At 39.9% G+C, this 23,512-nt stretch overlaps 2 long non-coding RNA genes across 4 annotated transcripts; both read left to right on the top strand.

Annotated features, from left to right (window-relative positions):
* Positions 1–1,531: 1,531 nt before the first annotated feature.
* Positions 1,532–8,213, top strand: LOC132657185 (uncharacterized). The gene is made up of 3 exons (XR_009594975.1): positions 1,532–2,541; positions 3,446–3,514; positions 4,607–8,213. It is a non-coding gene; the product is annotated as an uncharacterized LOC132657185 (long non-coding RNA).
* A 150-nt stretch (positions 8,214–8,363) lies between these two features.
* Positions 8,364–20,621, top strand: LOC121820344 (uncharacterized). 3 transcript variants are annotated; one of them, XR_009594973.1, is made up of 3 exons: positions 8,364–8,790; positions 14,668–14,917; positions 15,091–16,724. It is a non-coding gene; the product is annotated as an uncharacterized LOC121820344 (long non-coding RNA). The 3 variants fall into 3 exon arrangements; XR_006060847.2 differs by lacking the exon at positions 15,091–16,724 and adding an exon at positions 18,730–20,621 and having other exon boundaries at positions 8,365–8,790; XR_006060848.2 differs by lacking the exons at positions 8,364–8,790; positions 15,091–16,724 and adding exons at positions 11,396–12,735; positions 18,730–20,621.
* The last annotated feature ends 2,891 nt before the right edge of the window (positions 20,622–23,512 follow it).

Genomic DNA, 23,512 nt, shown 5'->3' with positions numbered 1-23,512 from the left:
CTGGATCTTTCTTAATCCCTCACTACTTTAATGAACTCAACTTCTCTCTCCTTTGAAAATCCTCTGTAATAAATATAAACAGACTTACACTTATTTCCATCTGCATTTCCCTTTCATATAACCTCCTTGACACCCTCTATTTTACTATTTGCTATGGTTTTCTCTGACTCTAAATGCTGGATGTTCCAAGGTTAAAGCCTTTGAGCTTTTTCTCTATACTTAACACTCATCTTCTCAGTGATTCCATTCACTTCAAGCTACAAACACCATCTGTACAGGACAACTCCCACGTCTATAGCTCCGGCTTAGAATTCTGTCCTGAACTCCAGTCCCCTATATATAGAAAGACTTCACTTGGTTGTCTAGCGGGATCTCACAGTTAACATGTGCAAGCAAAACTCCCAACACTTGCTGCCTCCCATAAACTCCATCTCAGTTTCCAACCAACCAGTGACAACACCATGCTTCCCATCACTCAGGGCCAAAAATGTTGGCATCAGTTTTTGTATCCCCTTCTCTCTCAATCTACAGTCAATCAGTCACTAAGTCTGATTGGCCCTACTTTCAAAATAGGTCCAGAATGCGACTATTGGTCTCCACTGCTATTCAAGACCAAAAATTTCCCTTGAACCATAATCATGTCTCACCTGAATTAGGCTCCTAACAGCTTCTGTTCTTTCCCCTTTAGTTATTTTTTCCCAATGGAAGACTAACTGATAGTATAAGAATATAAGTCAGATCATATCAGTCCTCCACTAAAATCTTTCCAGCAGGTTCTTATCTCACTCTTAGTGAATATCAAAGCCACTTTCACTGGCCCCTGTTCCTTCCTTGACCTCAGTTCCTTCTACTCTAACTCTGCCTAAAATACTGGGCTTCTAGCCATTCTTCCAGTCCTCTGGGAATGTTTCCACTCCAGGGTCTTCGCAATAGTGTTCCTGCTGCTACTCGCTGTTCTGCCTGGAACTTCTGTTTCCCACGTATCATTGCTCGTTAACCTGCATCTGGTCTTTGTACAAATATTACTTTCTCAGTGAGGCCTTTCCTGGTCACACTATTTAAAATTGACATAGTCCCTGATTCTAACATTCTCTATCTCGCTTTCTAGCCTTACTTTTCTCCATATCACTACCTAACAGGATATATTTTACTAATTCATTTATTTTCTATCTCTCCCCACCAGGATCTAAGTTTCATCAAAATTCACTATTCCAATCTCTCCACTATTCCAGGCAGTGCCTATCATATAACAAATACTCTAAAAATGTTGGCAGGTGGTGCTAGTGTTGTTAAGAACCTGCCTGCCAATGCAGGAGACATAAGAGACATGGGTTCAACTCCTGGTTCAGAAAGATCCCCTGGAGGAGGAAACAGCAACCCACTCCAGTATTCTTGCCTAGAGAATCCCATGGACAGAGGAGCCTGGCAGGCAATAGTCCATAGCGGCTCACAGAGTTGGACATGACTGAAGCAACTTAGCATGCATGCATACAACCCTCAGCCTGTAGCTCAGAGTAGAGAATACATCGGTCTTTGATAAATGTTATTGAATGGATCTGGTCATTTGTGATTAAATATGTTTTCTTTTTATCATACATCTAAGCTATCCTAAGATCACTCTAAAGGCAACTCCAATCCCTAGTTTTATTTCAACTCTCTATTTTCAAATTTCCAAACCTGAAAATTGCAGTACCAACAGCCTATTGTTTATATCATCCTGGATGGTATAGATCTTCCAAATTCAGTCTAAAGGTAAACACATCTCTAAACACTCACTGCCCAAGCTCAATTAGCTTTCTACTATTTTTATCAGTGCTCAGTCAACAGTCATTTTTGTATCTACTGAATTCTATATTCTGCATCCAAATAATTATCAAGCCCTGAGAGTCTAGCTGTATGTATAATGCTTCTTTACTTGGTCTCGTTCTTTGATTCATTCATTTCATACACCTTCATCAGACTTCGACTGTTTCTTTATCCCATCAATTCAATCAGTTATTCAGTCCTTCATCCATCTCTTCATACATCAGCAAACATTTACTGAATCCCCACTGCACTAAGTATTTGGCCTATACTGAACAAAATGTACTCTCAAATGGTGTCCTTGATCAGAAAAAGTGTCACTTGGTATGACGAATTGATGCAATACCATTTGCTTCAATCCTTTAATAATACCAATCAGGTATTATTTACCTGATAAACAAAGCCAAGTCCTGAATCTGTGCCAGTCATGGGTTTTGAATTTTCCTGAAGGTAAAGGCAAGGGACCAGTACAGTCCACTTGCCATCTGTGTGCTGGTCCCTCACCCATGGGGATATCCTCTCTGGCATTGTGTAAACATTCTCTTTCTTGCTAACAAACTGAATAGTTAGATTAACACTTCCTACTTCCTCTAGTGCTATGGTGAAAAAACATCAGTTCTGTGCAACATGCCTCGGTTCCTCCTGTGACCATTCATATCGTGTACCCAAAAGACCACTTCTAGGAAATGCACCAAAACATCTACTTGTTGCATCTACTTCAGTTCCTCTCTGATCTTGGTAAGGGATCATATTCTATATAATTAGATTTATTTACTGGCTTCTGTTACACCTGCTCTCCCCAGAATCATATATTTACTGAGAACAGGGTCTGTGTGTTAAGAGTCTCTTTTCCAGGCAAGAGTGCTGGAGTGGGTTGCCATTGCCTTCTCTGCTTGTACCATCAATATTGTTTAAATAGATTAGGGGGTCTGTGAATGTTGGAAGTATTGAATAGAATTGCTTACAGGTTACACTCAGTTCAAATATATCATACAGCTGTCTTGGCATTAGAAAGAGATGTATATAACATGGACAGCAGAAATTATACATCCAAACAATGATATTTTATTATACTCAAGGATGATTTAAGAGGTTGTTCTCTGATTCAGCCAATGGGAAAGAAATTCCCCTGATATTTAAGGATTAAGATTATAACACCAGCTCCCTCTGTTGGTCATTTTAGAAATGACATGGCATTTGAAATTATTTTGAGCGGCCATAAAGATAAGACTCCCCAAAAGTAAAATATTAAACTGGAATAATCCAATAAACATACACTTGAAATTTTATTTATCCAAGGCTGCCGTTCTGAATATATAGAAAATAAATAAAAAATACCGTAGTAAGAGACAATTTCATCCCGTGTCTTCTTTCCAGTTGATTATTATGATCAACAAATATATACTGTGTTCAGATCAGTAATAAAGGAGTCGAACATATGATTTCAGGCTCTTTGAAGATAGTGGTTATCAAGTTTTAATCTTCATAAGGAAAATCTGGATGAGTGGTTCAAAAGCCTTGATGTGCTTCAGAAATCACCTGGAGGGCTTGATACAACACGAGTTGTTGGGTCCAGTCCACAGCAATTATGATTCTATATGTCTGCCTTGGAACTGAGGATTTGCATGTTTCATATTCCCAGGACCACTTCTCTGGGTCAGGCTACTAACTGAGATCTGCAAGACAGCGGCAGCAGCATCACCTGGGAGATGTAAGCGACAAAGGATTTCAGGCCCACCCCAGACCTTCTTTCCCAAAGACATCCTGAGTGATTTGTACGAACATTTGAATTTGAGAAGCATTGGCTTAGAGTAGGGGTGGCAAACTTTTTCAGTAAAGGGCTGGATAGTAAACATTTTAAGCTGTCTGGGCTGTAGAATTTCTAGCACAGCTACTCAGCTCAGCTCCTTAGCACAAAAGCAGCCACAGACTATAAATGGCTTTGTGTCAATAAAACTTCACTTCCAAAAACGGGCAGTGGGCTGGATTTAGTTCAATGGCTGTAGTTCACTGACCTCAAGCTAGTACATGTGTGCGTCGTTATGGTTTTTTTGTTTTTGTTTTTTTTTAAGTAGCTTTATCTCCCACAGTCTCTGTTTCTGTGGTTCTAGGGTTGGACCTGCTATTTGTATTTTTAACAAGCACCTGGGGAAATTTATGTTGTCAGCACCCCACACTTTGGAAAAAATGTGCTGCCATCATTTTCTCTGATTTATTAGATATATATTGTTTTCTTGTAAATAGCTCACAACAAGAAAAATTCAAAGTTCTGATCCATTATTCCTTTCAGCAACACCTTCTACATTCTTCCAAATGCTTCCCACATGGAGTTGGACTTGTTTGTTTCAGTTCAGTTCAGTCGCTCAGTCATGTCCAACTCTTTGCGACCCCATGAATTGCAGCATGCCAGGCCTCCCTGTCCATCACCGACTCCCAGAGTTCACCCAAACTCATGTCCATCGAGTCGATGATGCCATCCAGCCATCTCAACCCCTGTCGTCCCCTTCTCCTCCTGCCCCCAATTCCTCCCAGCATCAGGGTCTTTTCCAATGAGTCAACTCTTGTTTGTTTAGTCGTATCCAACTCATTTGCCACCCCATGGACTGTAGCCTGCCAGGATCCCCTGTCCATGAGATTTCCCAGGTAAGAATACTAGAATGGGTTGTGATTCTCTTCTCCAGGGGATCTTCCTGACCCAGGGATCAAACCCACGTCTCCTGCATCGCAGACAGATTCTTTACCGCTGAGCCCCCAGGGAAGTCCCTGGACTGGTATTAACCATGTGCATTTTTCTCCAACACAGCAAATTGAACTCCTGGAAGAATTACCACTGCACATATTTGTCCATCAGGAGCAAGGACAAACTGGATGCACATTTAAGCAGAAAACTCATTACGGAAGGAAATTAGAAGCCATGAGAAGGGAGCATTCTTCTCCTTTATTGCGTCTCTAAATTTTTCAAACCAAAACTCAACTGCTGTAGCTAAACTCTTCAGGGAATAGTTTTATGATTAAAGCCAAAAAGAGAGAGAGAATAACAAAGCCAGCTATGAAATAGACTTGGTGCTTACTCTCTAAATGGCTAGCTGTTTCTTTCATAAAAGTAGACTTGAATTTACTTTTCCATCCCAATTATCCCATCCCTTCTCATCAACTCTCTTTTCTCCCAAAGACACTAACTCTAAACTCTGTGACCTTTTCTGCTGCCATTCTTATTTTGCTTAAGAGTTCCAGGAAGCAATACATGAAAAAACTTAATTGCTAATGAACAGAGATGTACATTATAAATGTTATGTTTTTCACATTTTCTTCAAAGATGTGTTTTTCTCAAAGTGTATAAAAAGATGTCTAGAGTTTTCTTAGCCATTTTTCCCCAGTTGTCTTAAAGTGTAGCTTTAAATTTTCAGGCTCTTGGGGGCTATTTTCAGTTCAGTTGTTCAGTCGTGTCCAACTCTTTGAGACCCTAAGGACTGCAGCAGGCCACGTTTCTCTGTCCATCACCAGCTCCCAGAGCTTGCTCAAACTCATGTCCATTGAATCAGTGATGCCATCCAACCATCTCATCTTCTATCGTCCCCTTCTCCTCCTGCCTTTAGTCTTTCCCAGGGTCTTTTCCAATGAGTCGGTTCTTTGCATCAAGTGGCCAAAGTATTGGAGCTTCAGCATCAGTCCTTCCAATGATATTCAGGGTTGATTTCCTTTAGGATTGACTGGCTTGATCTCCTTTCTGTCCAAGAGGTTCTCAAGGGTCTTCTTGAACACCACAGTTCAAAAGCTATTTTATGTAATTTTTTTCCTGATAATTAAAGCAATACTATTCATTGATAAAATTTTTTAAATACAGATAAGTGATGAAAGAAATCACACATATGGGACTTCCCTGGTGGTCCAGTGGTTAAGACTCTGCACTCCCAAAGCAAGGGACCTGGGCTGGACCCCTGGTCAGGGAACTAGATTCCATATGCCAAAGAGAAGATCACACAGGCAGCAATGAAGATCCCTTGTGATGCACTGGCATAGCCAAAAGAAATAAATTAATTAAAAAGAAGAAATCATGCACAACACCTCTACTTAAAGATGGTCTCTACTAACTTTAAAAAAATAATTTGAGATAAAATTCACATAACATAAAACAAAATATTGTTTAAAATTGTATTGAAATTTGATGTACTATATGTTACAGTTATACACAACAGTGATTTACAATTTTTGAAAGCTTTACTCCAGTTACAGCTACCATATAATTATCCCCTTTCCCCACCCCCGAACAACCACCAATCAGCATTCTGTCTCTATGGGTTTATCTACTCCAGATGCTTCATACAAATGGAATCATATTTATGTGACCCTGTGTGTCTGGATTCTTTCACTTAGTATATTTTTAAAATTCATACACGTCACAGCCTGCATGACCAATTAATTCCTTTTTCTGACTGAATAATATTCCATAGTAGGGATATACCATATCTATTCATTCATTCATCCACGGATTGGATGTTTCCATCTTTGGCACTGTGAAATAATGCTGCAATGAATACTGTGTACACAAACTTGTTTGAGTAACTGTTTTCAGTTCTTTTGGATGTATATTGAACAGCGAATTTGCTATGTCATATGGTGATTCCATGTTTGACGTTTTGAGGCACCATCAACTGTATTCTTGCCAGGGAAATCCCATGGACGGAGGAGCTTGGTGGGCTACAGTCCATGGGATCTCAAAGCCTGTTTAGCATAGTTCTCCATGGTTCTACATGAGGAAGCTGTAGCTCAGTCTGGTGATAGAGGTTAACAGAAGTCACAGTGAGTCAGGGGCAGATCCAAGATACCACCATACTTCTAATAGGCTAATGTTGTGGTTTGTATAGCAAAGGAAACAGTGAATGAGCTTCAAGACTATATACTCCCTCTATAGGTCTCAGAGACTAAAAATGTCTGCCACAATCCAGTCATTAGAACAAGTAATAGGGAAAATTATGGACCATTTCAGCTGTGCTAAATGGTTTACCTTGCCACACATAGCCCCAAGTGAAGGCTATGCAGAAATTTCAGGACCCTCAGGACACACACTTCTTCTAAATATTTTTTCCACTTACATTAACACAGGAAGTAAAGAAAGTAGGGTGTTGTAGTAAAGAGCTTAATCCTAGATTCCAAGATTCTGAGCCTGACTGACTCAGTCTTTTGCTAGCTAGATACACTTTAAAGCAATCACTTCAGCTGTAAAATGGAGATAATACTAGTCATTGTATCCACAACTAATAGGATAGTTATGCAAATTTTAAAAAGTAATGCCCATAAAATGCTTAATTAGCGATTAGCATATGATGATAGTGAAGACAAATGACTAAAAGGGCTCTTTAAAATATTTTTAAAATTGCAGAATGTATGCAGTATACAGTTCATTCACCTAATCTTATCGGTAGGGGAAAATTGACTGTTTCCAATTTGGCTACACATTTTTATTTTGTTTAGACTCCTTGTAAATGGAGCATTTTAAAAGACATGGGTGACTTGGGTTTTTTTCTTCAACATAATGTCGGTTTCTTTAGCAACTCTGGACGTGGAATAATATTCTCATTATAAAATTACTCAAGACATTGCATGGGGAAAAAAAATATTTTGAGAATCTACAGTGCATGTTTGAAGATTGTAAAAACCTTTGATAATAAGTTTATTAAATAGTTGATAAAGTTTATATATGCCATTTTAATTGTAATTTGGAAATACATTTAATAAAATGATAAGAAATTACAGACTCCAGAATTAGAAAATTGTGAAAAATATTATCTTTACATTTACTTATTAATATAGAAAAATGTCAGACAAGAATTAATGCAATATGAAACAAAGGTAATAAAGAGAAATTATTCTGACATTTGAAGCTAATTATAATTTTTTAAACTTTCAGATCATACCAAAATCCATAGTTAATTAAAATGAAGAGTTTTGTTTTTTTTTTAAAGAAGTGATAAATAAGCTTTTGGAATTTTTGATAATTAAATTAGGTAAGAAGAGTAAATTATATCAACACATTGTAAAAGAGATAAAATTCTTGCTAATGATTGGAAATACTAACATTGACTAAGGTAATATAAAATCCATAATATGCTACTACAAAGAGGGTGCTTAGTGCTGTCAATGTAAAAATATTTGAGATTGGTCACTGCTTGGGTAAAATGGAAATGCCCAGAAATCTTACCATTTTTTATAAAAAGAAGTAACCAAAGGGTATGCAGCTAAAAACAGCAGAACTGCATCATTACAGAGTTGTATGAGACAGCTAATTAATTTGAAAAATTATATTGTTTTTGTAGATTTTGTGATGTTTGAAGTGTATCTCAGATTTTTTTAACATGTAATTTGTTGTGTTTTTCTCCTCAGTTGAAATAAATATTCATTTTCGTAGCTAATTCTATATTTGTAATTTTTATTGTCTTTCATAAGGAAGAATTTCTGAATTGTATAAGTTTCAAGGACATAAAAGCCAGATCTGTCCCTAGGTAGAGGAGATGTGAAGGTTCAAGGAAGGAAACTGAAGGGCCTGGATTCTGGAGGGAGTCTTAGATATCAGCTGAGTCTTCACAGTTGCTAATGCAACTTCCTTGGCCGTTAAGTCAGTGAAGTGCTGTGTGCTTTTCACAAGCTCCCCACTTTTTCTCCCATATTTGGTAACAATAGTTACTGCTGTTACCTCACTAACTGTTCGCTAGACACTGAATCATGTACTAAGTCACCTCAACCACGTCTGACTCTTTGCAACCCCATGAACTGTAGCTCGCCAGTCTCCTCTGTCCGTGGAGTTTCCCAGGCAAGAATACTGGAGTGGGTTGCCATTTCCTACTCCGGGAGATCTTCCCCACCCAGGGATCAAACCCCCATCTCTTCCATCTCCTGGACTGGCAGCAGGTTCTTGACCACTAGCGCCACCTGGGAAGCCAAATTGTGTGTGGAAGGTGGAATAAAAGTACCTTTCGCAACAGGTAAAAGGTAAGTGTAGAGATCAGTGCCAAAGAGAGGTTAGTGGAATGTAAGAGGACTTGGCCTCTTGAATGTTTGAAAGAGCCTGGGTAAGGCAGATTGGACAATAAGAAATAGGCAGTGATAGATGGAATATTTCCTGCCATATCAGTAAACAAAGATGTCATAGTCATCAGCAAATGTGGCCACAGCCTATGCTGAACTGGTGAGTCCTGAGAGAACTTAGGAAGGAAAGACCTACCATCTAGCAACCATCACTTCATGGCAAGTAGATGGGAAAACAATGGAAACAGTGACAGACTTTGTTTTCTTGGGCTCCAAAATCACTGTGGACAGTGACTGCAGCCATGAAATTAAAAGATGTTTGCTCTTTGGAAGAAAAGCTGTGACAAACCTAGACAGTGTATTAAAAAGCAGAGACATTACTTTACTGCCAAAGGTCCATATAGTTAAAGCTATGGTTTTTCCAGTAGTCATGTACTGATGTGAGATTTGGACCATAAAGAAGGCTAGGCACTGAAGAATTGATGCTTTTGAACTGTGGTGTTAGAGAAGACTCTTGAGAGTCTCTTGGACTGCAAGGAGATCAAACCAGTTGATCCTAAAGAAAATCAACCCCAAATATTCATTGGAAGGACTGATGCTGAAGCTGAAGCTCCAATACTTTGGCCACCTGATATGAAGAACTGATTCACTGGAAAAAACCCTGATGCTGGGAAAGAAGGCAGAAGAAGGGGACGATAGAGGATGAGATGTTTGGATAGCATCACTGGCATGAGTTTGAGCAAACTCCAGGAGATGGTGAAGGACAGGGAAGCCTGATGTGCTGCAGTCCATGGGATTGAAAAGAGTTGGACATGGCTGAGCAACTGAACAACAACAAATAGGCATCAGGCTGAAGCCTCTCCCTATGCTGAGCCTTGAAGAAGCTCAGTATATGAAAACACAGGATACTGGCCCCAGATAGCTGATGCGCATGTCAAAGAAATGATATTAGCAAGCCAGGACTCTTGTATCTTCTCATGCATAAAAAAGCGCTAAAATCCTTAACTTAGCATATCTAGTTTTCTTTTTTAATTTATTTGGCTGTGCCAGGTCTTTAGTTATAGCATGCGAAACTCTTAATTGTGCCATTGGGATCTAATTCCTGACCAGGGATGGAACCTGAATCCCGTGGACTGGGAGCACAGAGTCTCAGCCACTGGACCACCAGGGCATTCCCTGACTTTATTTAACTAACAATAGTCTTTTGGAGTTCAGATTGCCTGCCCTTTGTTGCAAAACTCCTATACAGCCTGCCTCTCATCCTCACCTCCCTGAGCAGTTTTCTGAGGGTTACCTGAGAGGGGGCCTCTCAGCCTTGAAGTGCCCTAAATTTCCACCAAATAAAACAGAACTCTCAACTTTTAGGCTGTGAATAATTCTTTAGTCAACTGCAGTAATGGATCTAAAATTGACCAGTGAAGACTGCTGAATTTCTATATAGGTTGGTTATCTTGGAAAAGTGAAGATAGGAGACATGTAAACTCAGTTTGCATAGCTAGATCTATCTTTGATTTAAACAGTTATGTTGTTGAGAATGGTTTTCAGCCTGGAGGCAGCTGGTGAAAACTCTGTGGGATCAGGTGAGGGGTTAAGTACCTCCTTGCCCATGTCATCCCAGGGAGCCTGCCCTGACCTCTGGCTGCAAAATACTAGCTATATGTCATCTTTGCTACTGAAATTACTTATCTTGTTTTGTTTTGTTAACCCCTTAAAATAGGCCACCAAAAATGTAAGACCCCTAAAATGTGTATGAACACAGAAGTTTGAGAACCACAAAACTATAAAGAAATTCTTTTGCCTTCAAATGTAAGATTTCACTTTCTTCAGAGCAATTAACTGCAGAGGTGCCTTCAGTTCATGCAAAGTTCTCTGTTCCTTAGTAAATGACGGACTTTACAAAATAATTCAACACAAATTCATTTGTTATACACTTAGTGGACCCATACATGGTGCCTGCAACTTAGCGTACAAAGAACAAGATGCAGTTAATTGAGCTTTTTCTACCGGACCTCATTAAGCAGGACCCAAATAAGTAATAACATGGCAATAAACATTCAGAGCTTTAGGAAACACAAGGCTAACAGGAATGTTACTGTGTTGAGTCTGTTCTGGAAAATGACTGGAAGAAAAAGGGCTTTTGTTTTTTATGGAAGCAGAATCACTGCCTAAGAGAAAAGGAACAGGAAGGAAATTATTCCATGGTGAGAATGAAGGTTAATTGCTTATTTCTCCCTCTGGGAAGTCTTTGTAAAGCAAGTAATTTTTTTATCTTCAGGGGCCTGACATATTTTAATTAATTTATACTAATGTCCTAGTGTTTTAATGTATTTTTCTTCAGCTAGAAAAAAAGTACGCTTTATAAGTGGCTTGAGGCCATAGAGAGAACAAAAACTGGGGAAGGCCTCAAGAATGTTGGGCTAGTAGAAAACTAACTTGTCTCACCTCATGATTTTGACGAAAATCAGCTAAGATTGCATCTTTTTACTTCTATTCCATTAAAAAAAATTTTCTGTTCCATTGATTTTTTAAAAATAAACCACCTATACTTTTATTGATTTAGACAAAATCCTCCAAAGTTATTTTTGAAACCTGATTAAGGTTTAATTTAAGCTCCTACTTTTAAGAGACAAGCATTTTTTTTTTTTGCTGAGTTTCAGCGAGAGTTTAGCAATCTCCTTGATATTTGTAAATCTCATCGAGATTATCACAGTAGGAGACAAACCATGCCTTGGTTTGCATATCATTTTCTCTGCAGCTAATAACCGGCACAGTGAAGAACTAATCATCTCGGCAGGGCTGTACCTGCTGTTCTAAGCTTGGGAAGAAGATAATTGCAGCTTAAAGTATCAGAGGGAAGAAGGAAAGAAATGTCATATTATTCCCTTTGTAGCGAACAGAGACAGTGGCAGGAAAGAATTAGAGAACTGTGGTTTCTGAATTATTTATCTGATGTCACAAATGTCACAGGACTTTTTAGTGAAGTTTCTGGTCATTACTTAACAGGAGTGTTTAAGATGCATAATCTCAAGACTCGCCTAATAAAATTCAAGCCATTAACTTCCCTTTTAAGAATGGAAAATAAAGAGATTGCCGCTGCAAACGTCACATGGCTTGGAAAGTACAGCCAAGAAAAGAATACACAGAAGAAAAGAGCCGGGCATTTCCACAGAAGTGGGGGCCCAGTTCCATATGGCTTGGCGTGGTGCAGAGCAGATGGCCTGGGCAGCATGCTGGAAGAGATGACGGGGCCAGCAGGCAGCTCATGAAGCCTGCCATATGAAAAGGGTTTCAATCAGTTAAGGCAAGGAAAAGTGACGATTTTTATGTTTATGATCCTTCGCTTTATGCTTTTCTAGGAGTGAAATAAAATGGCAGGAGGACAGATGTGAGGATAAGGTAGGATAATCTCCTGATAGGTGGACTGGTGCCAGACGCCCAGGAAAACAGCTCTGGGTGCTAAGCCAGGATCTTAAATGTCTCCCAAATAACAGCTCACTTTTGTGTGGTGCTTTTTATGCCAGGCTTTTAAAATGTCACAACCTTACTAGGTAGGTTTGCATTTTGTTCCTAATTTAAATTGAGGAAATGGGGCCCTCAAAGAGATAAATTCATCCTCAGTGAGTCGTGGAGCTGTTTCTGACTTTAGGCTCCTTCCCTGATGCAAAGAGCCAAATAATTGGAAAAGACTCTGATCCTGGGAAAACTGAAGGCGAAAGGAGAAGAGGCCGAGGATGAGACTGTTGGATGACATCACCGACACAAAGGACATGAATTTGAGCAAACTGCAAGAGATAATGGAAGAGAGAGGAGCCTGGGGTGCTGCAGTCCGTAGTGCCGAAAAGAGCTGGACACGACTGAGCAACTGAACAACAACCACAACGTCTCTGGAAGATGTGTACTTAGTTAAAGGTAGGTCTCCTCTATCATACATATAGCGGGAAGGACAGACATCATTCCCTCATTCATTCAACAAATACTTACTTCTGCAATGCACCAGGTGCCATCAACACTCTGTGGATGTTGGAGATGTGAGGACTCACATGTATTTATAATCCAGTGATTCTCCACAAGTAGTTTTCCTCCATATCGAGAATTTACTGTCATGGTCCTTCTAAAGAGTGCCCATCACTTTGCCCTGCACTGTGACTTGCAATGACTGGCTTTGCCATTCTGAGGCCCCGGCTTCTCTCCTGCCTTGCCTCCCTCCCTCACCTGGACACACCTTCTGAGCCCTCTAAACAGAATCGCACCTTTCTCTCTGCTGGCATGCCCAACAGCCCACCATTTGCCTTCTTAACTTTCTCCTTTTCTACTTTCACTCACATCAAAATCCTTCTTGCCCAGCTTCAATGTAAATTTCCTCTAACAAGTGTCCCTGGCTTCGCCCATAGGCTACAACCAGGAGCACTGTCCCCTCCCTGGAAACTCCCCGGATGTCTTGACCACACCTCTGGGGTCACTGTGTCAGCACTGTGGTTATTTTGTACTGATCTTACCAACATTTCTTGATTGAGAGCTTTCGAATAAAAAGTTTTTAGTCCGTCCAAATTTGTGGGCCCCAGGATATAGCAATGTTGTAAATAGATGCCCTGAAAACAATTGTCCTTAAAAACAATTATCTGTATGTTAAAGATGATCCTATGATTAAAAGCTAAATTATGCCATTATAAACTGTAGCAACTCTAGATACTGATCCCCCCAAACAAACACACTTCAAAGTTTTCTTGTTGTTGCTATTGTTTCTACTTGCTTCTTCATTTGCTTTATGAATTCACTAGGACATTTTGGTGTATTTCTTTGCTGAAATTTTCTATTTTTGTTACAGTCATACTCAGAATGGAAACATATCTATCATTGCTGTTTTAAAATCTTGATCACATAATTCTAACATTGTCTTCCTGGCATTTTAAAAAATAAATGATGAGAATATGGAAAAATATCTATAAAATGATCTAAATCCCCCCTCCAAACAAAACTAAGAGATTTTTTAGAAAATCAGACTTTGAGAATGAATGTCATTATCCAAGACCAACCAGAGATGGATAACTTTCTTCTATAACATTATAAGAGTCCTTGAAAGGCAGTACCACAAATGGGGACATTTTCAGTCTTTTTGGTGAAATTTATCTTTTTCCAGAATTGCAGTGATTTCTTTTTATCTAAGCCTTCTCCCTGTGGCTATTACTTTGATAGCCATTATCCCCTCCAAGTTCTGACCTCATCACCTCAGTCCTGTATTCTTGCAACATCTTCACAAATGGACCCTCTGATTTGGGACTCTCTCTCTACTATAAATCACCTCTGTCCAGAATCCAAAGTGATCTTTCTAAAATATTACTGTAAAGGTGCAACAGACCACAGTGGTCAAGAGGCTGGGCTCTGCAGTCAAGGATACTCAGGTCTGTATCTCTGGCCACTTAGGAGCTGTGTGACTTTGGACAAATTACTTATCTTATCCAAGTGTCATTTTGTCCTGTTCCGTATTATTCAAGAAAACTACTGTACTGTCTGATAGCACTGACGTGAAAACTTCTCTTGTAAAAATACTCAAGCAGCATGCCTGGCATAAAGTCTCAGTTACTGAATGCTGTAACTTTCATGGCATTTGTTTGCTTTAGAAGGAGGAGAAGAATAAGGAGGAGGAAAAGGAAGGGCAGGAGGAAGAGAGAGGGAGGTGAGAGGGGAGGGGCAGGGAGAAAGAGGGGCTGGGGAAGAAGGATAGGAAGAAAGAGAAGAAAACTTTAAATGGTTCCTAATAGATTGCAATATAAAATGCACACTTCTTGGCTTGGAATTTTAAATATGAAACACTTCATAATCTAACTCATTCTACCTCTACAGCATGATTTCTTGCTCCTTCTTTCCATGAAGACTCTCTCTTCGGTCACAAAGAGACCTGCACGCCTGCCATTCTTTCTCATACCATGAATATATTGGTCTGCCCAACTGGAACCCTTCTGAAGCCCACCTGTTAAACTTCTACATCATTCAAGACTCAAGTATAAGCTCCTAGGTGAAGTCTCCTTATTACCCCAGATAGAACGAATTCCCCATTTTGCTCCCAAAGCCATGCTGTTCTTACTTCTGTAAGGTAAGTTTCATGTGGCATGAAAGTGAAAGTTGTGCAATCATATCTGACTCTTTGAGACCCCATGGACTTAGTCCATGGAATTCTCCAGGCCAGAATACTGCAGTGGGTAGCCTTTCCCTTCTCCAGGGGATCTTCCCAACCCAGGGATCAAACCCAGGTTTCCCACATTGCAGGTGGATTCTTTACCAGCTGAGCCACAAGGGAAGGGCAAGAATACTGAAGTGAGTTGCCTATCCCTTCTCCAGCTGCTGCTGCTGCTAAGTCACTTCAGTCGTGTCCAACTCTGTGCGACCCCATAGACGGCAGCCCACCAGGCTCCCCCGTCCCTGGGATTCTCCAGGCAAGAACACTGGAGTGGGGTGCCACTTCCTTCTCCAATGCATGAAAGTGAAAATTGAAAGTGAAGTCTCTCAGTCGCGACCCCATGGAATGCAGCCCACCAGGCTCCTCCGTCCATGGGATTTTCCAGGCAAGAGTACTGGAGCGGATCTTCCCAAACCAGGAATTGAACCGGGGTCTCCTGCATTGCAAGCAGATTCTTTACCAGCTGAGCTATGAGGGAAGCTTCATATGGCACGGTCATAGTCTATTAGTCTTTTTCTCATTAAGTTATAATAATCCTTTCAAGAAATGTCTCATTAATGCCTGGTTAGACGCCTGATGGAGGTGCCTGGCATAGAGTAGGTGTCCATCAGTATTTTTAAATGAATAATAAATGTACAAATGGATAAATTTAGGAACCAAAGCAATCATTCTTTGTGGAACAAAGATGTGAATTTGGCTAACACATATTGTTGTTTAGTTGCTCAGCTGTGTCCAACTCTTTGCAACTCCATGAACTGTAACCCAGCAGGTTCCTCTGTCCATGGGTTTTCGCAGGCAAGAATACTGGCATGGGTTGCCATTTCTTCTCCAGGGGATTTTCCCAACCCAGGGATCGAACCCAGGTCTCCTACATTGGCAGGCACATTCTTTACTGCTGAGCCAGTGGGGAAGCCTAACACATATTGGGCCTAAGTATTTCACTTATAAAATGAAACAATAAAATACACACACACACACACACAAATGTGCAAAGAAACAGTGAACAACTATACATAAAATACATAAGCAGCAAGGAAGTATATTTAATATCTTTAAACTATAATGGAAAATATTCTGAAAAAATGTTTATATATAACTGAATCACTTTGCTGAACACCTGAAACTAACACAGTATCATAGATTGACTATACTTCAGTACACAATTAAAAATAAAAAACACAATTTAATATCAGGGAATGGTTTTAGAAAATAGTGTGCTTTTGTGCTGGCTCAGCCTAATCTTATAAAGCCTTTCTTCACATCTTCAATAAGTTCTAAGAGGTCAAAGTTCATAACGGGAACCAAGAGCCATAAGTCTAAACCCCTTTCCTGGTTATCTTTCTATTAACAAGACATTCCGTTTATTATAAGATTCCAATTCTTGGTCTATCAGGGCTCACTATGAAAAGAAAGGCAATAGGGATTTTACTTCTGGGACTCATAAAAGCAAATAATCCTAGCCAAAGAAAACCTTTATGCCCAAAGATATACTTTGTGTTGTTACAACTCAGCCAAAAAAGTATATAAACAAGCTAAATGCCTGAAATATTATGATGTTAAGTATACTTTGGCACTTTTATTCAGTGAGATTCTGCTTTTTCAAATGATGATGCCTTTAATGTGCAAATAGTTTAATGGGAAAATATTTTTAATATACTAAATTTAAAAATCAGGGTATATGATTGCAAATAAACAAGGATCACAGCTATGTAATGAAAGCATTGTATAGGCAAAATATTGAAAAATATATCAAATATTAATAATATTTGGGTAGTAGAGCTTTTTTGCTTTTTGGTAATTTCAAAATATTCTTTAATAAAAATCTGTTATTATTATTATAAATATTACTTAATTTTTAATCCCAAAGCATATTATGATGGACTAACCCTGACAACTCAGACCATTAAGCCAATTTAGTCCAATATACATTAGAAGATTCTAAGAGTCATTCAGCCTTTTCAAAAAAGTTGCTCTAAGTATTCACTTGCCAAACTGATTTCAATTCAGCAACCTTCTATGGAACACCTATTGTGTGAAGTCTTTGTGTTAACGCATTGGATTGGGAGAGAAAAGATAAAAAGAAAACACGTAAGACCTCACAGCAAGCACTTCACACTCTAGTTATGGGGCTACATACACCCGGTTCCCAGCTCTCCCCAGCACAAACTCTCTAATAGAGATGAGAGTAAAGGGCTGCATGAGATTTAACCCTGCAACAGCACTAAGGAGTATGTACAGGAAGCTACCCTTTGAGTTAGGAGTTAAGGATTGTGAAGTGTAAAGATGTGAGAGAGGATAGTCCAGAAAGAGGAAGAAAGACGTTAAAATGTGAGCAGAGTATTGAGTTGTCTGCTGTGATGGAAACATTCAACATGAGGTGGGAAAAGACTTGGGAATGAGGCTAGAATAATTGCAATAATGCATTTGTTGGCAGTGCACACAAAACACCTAAATAAACCTGATTCTCTTCCAAGCTTCAAATATTATGCATGCATGCTAAGTCGTTTCAATCTTGTCTGACTCTTTGCAACCCTATGGACTATAGCCCACCAAGCTTCTCTATCTGTTGCATTCTCCAGGCAAGAATACTGGAGTGGGTTGCTATGCCCTACTCGGGGGGATCTTCCTAACCCAGGGATCGAACCTATGTCTCTTATGTCTTTTGTATTGGCAGGCAAGTTCTTTACCACCTAGGAAGCCCATAAATACTGTAGACTTGATGTATTCTGAAATACTCATATATCCATAACTTGATTTCCTGTGTTTCAGCCTATTTTTGTTTTCATATTTAGACTTGCATAATTTTAATTATCATAATAAGAAATATAATAACAGCATCAAACCTTTATTCAGGATTTACCCTGTGCCTAGGCACTCTGATTGGCATTTTCCATATATTATCTCACATGTATCTCATGAAAATCACAGGGGTAAGCCCTTATCCCCATTCTACAGATGAATAAACTGAGTCTCAGAAATATTAAATAATTTTCCCAAGGTCACACACATAGTAGATAGAAATGAAAAGGCACAAAGGCCCAAACTAATCACATAATTCATTAAATGAAAATTCTCTGGGCTTGAGCAGGCCAGAGCAGGCCATACCCTACCAATGTAGTTTGTCAGGGTAGTCGCTAGATGGCAGAACCGGCCCACTTTGGCAGAGTTTGGACTGGGCACTGTCGAATCTTGGAAGCCTTTATGGGATCTTTAGCACTCGTTAGAAGTAACTGTTTCTCTTCAAATTAAGTAGATTGGAACAGGAATAATAAGTCTCACTCTGTAGTTAAGCTGTAAAAGGAAGTTTTTTACTTTTTAAGTAAAAAAAGAATCACAATCAAAATCCTTTCCCACATATTTGGAAATGTGTAGTCTACAAAATAAAATTAAAAAGGATGCACGTCTTCTCATTTCTTCCTTCACAGAGGAGGGGGATATTGTGAGTTGACTATTTTAGATGAAGCTGTCTCTGGTTTCAGGTTATCGTGCCTTTGTCTGCCACAGTAAATCTAGAGAATGAAGAATCCTGAGGGACTGAGCCAGGTCCTTAATACCCCGAGGTCTGACTTGGGCACCACGTGTCTCCTTGGAGTGAATTTTATATATTACTCCACCCTGTCAGATAATAGGTACAAGTATTTAACAGGGATGATTAAAGAGAAACAACATCCAGAAAATGAATTTAAGAGGCCGAACCTAATTTTTATCTTCTGTCATCAGTTTTTCAGGTTGAAATCAAAACTCAAGCAGGCTTTACCCAAAGAGCTGAAACAGTCATATCTATGAATGGCACTGACTCTAAGGAAATTCACTCATAGAAGTACCCAGCCTCCTCATGAACAGGTCAAGGGGACCTCCTACAATCCTTGAGATAACACAGACTCCGCCCAAATCATCATAGTCTGAGGCATTCATGACAACTAAAGGTTTACAATAAAAATACTCTAGATATGTGATGGATATATCAGGTCAAGTCACATCAAGTTCACATGGCAGCTCAGCTACAAACCATGGAAATCCTAGACTACCAATTGCCTGTTTTCTAGAAAGAGCGCAGGCCTGCAGCCACTTACTCCCCTCCCAGGCCCCCTGTCCAGCCCCAGTCCTACTTAAAAGAAAAAAATTTTAAAACCTACTCAGGAAACACGTCACGGAAGAACACAAAGAAGAATTTGTAATTGTCAAATGTGAAATGAGAAGAACTATTCAAAGCCATGTTGGCTGAAGCAGAAAGTATGTCTCCCATTGTACTTTTGCTAGAACGTGCCCCAGAGGCATTTCTCATAAATGGGAACAAGAAGTTAACCATTTTCCCCCTTCTTCAAAAGAAAGCAGTACTAATATCTTTGTATCAGATTGCAGCGTATTTCCAAAGACATGTTTTTAGTAGATATTTAATCAGCTTTATTGAGGTATGACTGATAAAATTCAGGAGTTTTAAGGGTATACTTTGATGAGTTCTAGCAAATGTAAAGGGCTGTGTATCCACAACCACCATTGTGAGCATTTCTTGTGCCCCAAAATTATACATTGTCCTGCGCAACCAACCCCTTCCTCCCACCCCTCTCCCAGCTCCTCAGCTCCTACTCTGTCCATCTAGTGTTTCTTTTTCTAAATTATCAGAAGATAAAATCATATAGCATGTAGTCCTTTTTTCCTGGCTTCTTTCACTCAATACAATGTTTTTAATGTTCATCCATGGTATCCTATGTATCAGTGAAGGGTTTCTTATGAAGGCATAGTTGACTTACAATATGGTGTTAGTTTCGGATATACAGCATGGTGATTCAGTATTTTTGCAGACTGAAGACTCTTGAGAGTCCCTTGGACAGCAAGGAGATCAAACCAGTCAATCCTAAAGGAAATTAACCCTGAATATTCATTGGAAGGACTGATGCTGAAACTGAAGCTCCAGTACTTCGGCCATCTGATGCAAAGAGCCGACTCATTAGAAAAGACCCTGATACTGGGAAAGGCTGAGAGCAGGTGGAGAGGAGGATGACAGAGGATGAGATGGATGGATGGCATCACCAACTCAATGGACATGAGTTTGAGCAAACTCCGGGAGATGGTGAAGGGCAAGGAAGCCGGGCAGGGAAGCAAGGCATGCTACAGTCCATGGTGTCACAGAGTCAGACACAACTTAATGACTGAACAACAGTGAACAGCTATTCCATTACAGGTTATTACCAGATAATGGGTACGCTTCCCTGTGCTAAGTAAATCCTTGTTGCTTATCAATTTTGTGTATAATAGTTTATATCTGTTAATGTGTAGTTAGTTGCTCAGTTGTGTCTGACTCTTTGCGGCCCTATGGACTGCACCCCACCAGGCTCCTCTAACCATGGGATTTTCCCAGCAAGAGTACTGGAGTAGGTTGCCATTTCCTCCTCCAGGGGATCTACCCTACCCAGGGCTTGAACCTGCCTCTCCTTGTCTCCTGTATTGCAGGCAGATTCTTTACAACTAAGCCACTGGTCTCCCCCTAATTTATCCCTCCTCACTTCCTTCTCTCCTTTGATAATCAAAAGTTTGCTATGTTTATGAACCTGTTTCTGTTTTATATATACATTCATTTGTATTATTCTTTTGATTAATGGGGTTTTGCTTTTTTTTTTTTCCCGCTGAGTAACATTACATTATATCGGAGAAGGCAATGGCACCCCACTTCAGTACTCTTGCCTGGAAAATCCCATGGACGGAGGGGCCTGGTAGGCTGCAGTCCATGGGATCGCTAAGAGTCAGACATGACTGAGCGACTTCACTTTCACTTTTCACTTGCATGCATTGGAGAAGGAAATGACAACCTACTCCAGTGTTCTTGCCTGGAGAATCCCAGGGATAGGGGAGAAGTGACTTAGCAGCAGCTTAGCATTACGTTATACACACACTTTACAGTTTATCTATTTATCAATGACAAAATTTCTTTATCTTTAGTTTTCACTGTCATAAATATAGCCACTGCTGCTGCTGCTGCTAAGTCACTTCAGTCATGTCCGACTCTGTACGACTCCGTAGACGGCAGCCCAACAGGCTCCCCCGTCCCTGGGATTCTCCAGGCAAAAACACTGGAGTGGGTTGCCATTTCCTTCTCCAATGCATGAAAGTGAAGAGTGAACGTGAAGTCGCTCAGTCATGTCTGACTCTGTGCGACCCCATGGACTGTAGCCTACCAGGCTCCTCCACCCATGGGATTTTCCAGGCAAGACTGCTGGAGTGGGGTGCCATTGCCTTCTCCAAATATAGCCACTAGGAACGTTCAAATACAAGTCTTTGTGGGAACATGCTTTTCATTTATCTTGGGTAAAATTTTAGAAGTGGGATTGCTAGGTTTTCTGGTAAATGTATGTTTAATTTTTTAAGACTCTGCTCCACACTTTGGATAGGAATGTATCTATAGTGTGTAGTTCTTTCTACATGCTGTGTCTAGAATAGTAAGGGAGCAATGGGTCTTTACCATAGGAAAGGCGCTAAGACAACATCTTCTCTGGAGTTTCAGATGAGCGCTATCGTTTGTATCTTGCTCTTGGACAGGGAGTGATAAAATACCAGGATTTTTATCCTAGCCTGGGAAGATAGAGCTGTCAGGCCAGCGCTGTCTCCCTCACGTGTCTTAGGCGGGGATGGACACTGCTTGCTCTAGTGCATTTTACTAGCAGCCCTGCACTGGGAACTGAAGCACCCATAATGAAGCTGTCCTCGGTTCTTTGTCAATGTTTCTCTGCATGTGCTCCTCCCATGGGAATGCCAAGGGAGAAGAAGAGCTAGTAGGCTAAACCCCCTAACTCAATGCTCTCCAGTTGCTCCCCTGTGGACCTTAATAGCCAGCATCTATATATAGAAGTATCTGGTGTGTAAATGCTAATGTTGACTACTATACTATTATCAAAAATCAAGTTTTGTAGTAGCTCAGGCTAAATTTAGAATTTGGAGATCGGAATTTGGACTATCTAGGACTGAAAAGAGAAATTAAAAATAAAATAAATGTATAAGACTTCCCTGGTGGCTCAGATGATAAAGAATCTGCCTGCAATGTGGGACACTCAAATTTGATCCCTGAGTCAGAAAGATCCCATGGAGAAAGGCGTGGCAACCTACTCCAGTATTCCTATCTGGAGAATTCCATGGACAGAGGAGACTGGCAGGCTATAGTCCATGGGGTCACAGAGAGTCAGACATGACTAAGTGACTAACACACACAAATGGGGGTTCAGGATTGGGAACATGTGTACACTCGTGGCGGATTCATGCTGATGTATGGCAAAACCAATAAAATGTTGTTTGTAAAGTAATTTTTTTTAAAAAAAGGAAAGCATTTATTAAAAGTGCTTCAAATGTTTAAAAAAAAAAAAAAACAAAGAGGCTATTGCCTTGATTATATTTATTAGTGTACAGTAGGTTATACTCCCTGGAGGAGAAAATGGCAAGCCACTCCAGTATTCTTGCTGGGATAATCCCATGGACAGAGGAGCCTGGCAGGCTATAGTCCATGGGGTTCTGAAGGGTTGGGACACAGCTGAAGCAACTGAGCACACACGCACGCACTGTAGGTTATACTCAGACCTGGGCACTGGGCATTTAGCAGCAAACAAGGAAGACAAGATCTTGTCTTCAGGGAGCTTGTTTTTTTAACGGATTGAGAAGATAACGTGTTCATCAATGAATGGGCAAACACAAACACACAACAAGGAAAATATCAACACCAGGCAAAGAATAAAATCAGGATGATGTACTAACAGGGATCTGGGGAAGCCTCTCTGAAAAAGCCACGCATACATGGATCACAAAACACGCACTCATAGGTCAAAGAAGCAAGTAATGTGAAGGTTCCGGATAGAACAGCTGTGAGGAACAGAAAGAAAGCAGCTATGGCAGAGCCTGGTCTGGGTGGAGCGGGACGGGGAGAGAAGGCAGGAGGTAAAGGTTTTGAGATTTTATACAACAGATACTCTATATTCTGCCTCCAAGTCCAATGATTATTTTAACTCACAGATAAGAGACCTAAGAAGAAAATTATAGTTAAAGGACTTGAGGTTAAGAATGAATTTATAGAAGTCTAATAGATTTTTTTTTCAGTTCAGTGAAGAAAAAATAAAACAGATCAAGAACACCAATCTTGCCTCCTAAAGACATCACATTTCTTTCTCCCTTCTTTGGCATTACTCCTCAGTTTTATTATCCAACCACTTTCTCATAGTCTTAAAGATTTTCCTCCAGGTTTTTAATCTTATTTTATTTACAGTTGTGATGGAGTAGCTCATGAATGTTGGTCTGTGCTCCAATGTTATGCAAATGTATGCAAATGAATATGTTTTTCAAAAGTTGTATCCCTGAATGACACACAAAAACAATATGTGCTATTTAAGCACTAAATCGCGACATAAGCAGCATGAAGATCATTTATTTTCATGAGATAGCAAAACTATGACAGATTATGTACAGCATGGCCAAGGGGCAGAGAAGTAGAGAGGCGAATTCCTTGTCAGTCTCCCTGACACTGAGCGAAGCAGG

The sequence above is a fragment of the Ovis aries genome, chromosome 9, assembly GCF_016772045.2.
Source record: "Ovis aries strain OAR_USU_Benz2616 breed Rambouillet chromosome 9, ARS-UI_Ramb_v3.0, whole genome shotgun sequence".
Taxonomy (NCBI): domain Eukaryota; kingdom Metazoa; phylum Chordata; class Mammalia; order Artiodactyla; family Bovidae; genus Ovis; species Ovis aries.
Note: the sequence above shows the minus strand (reverse complement) of the source record. Positions and strands in the feature narration are given on the sequence as shown.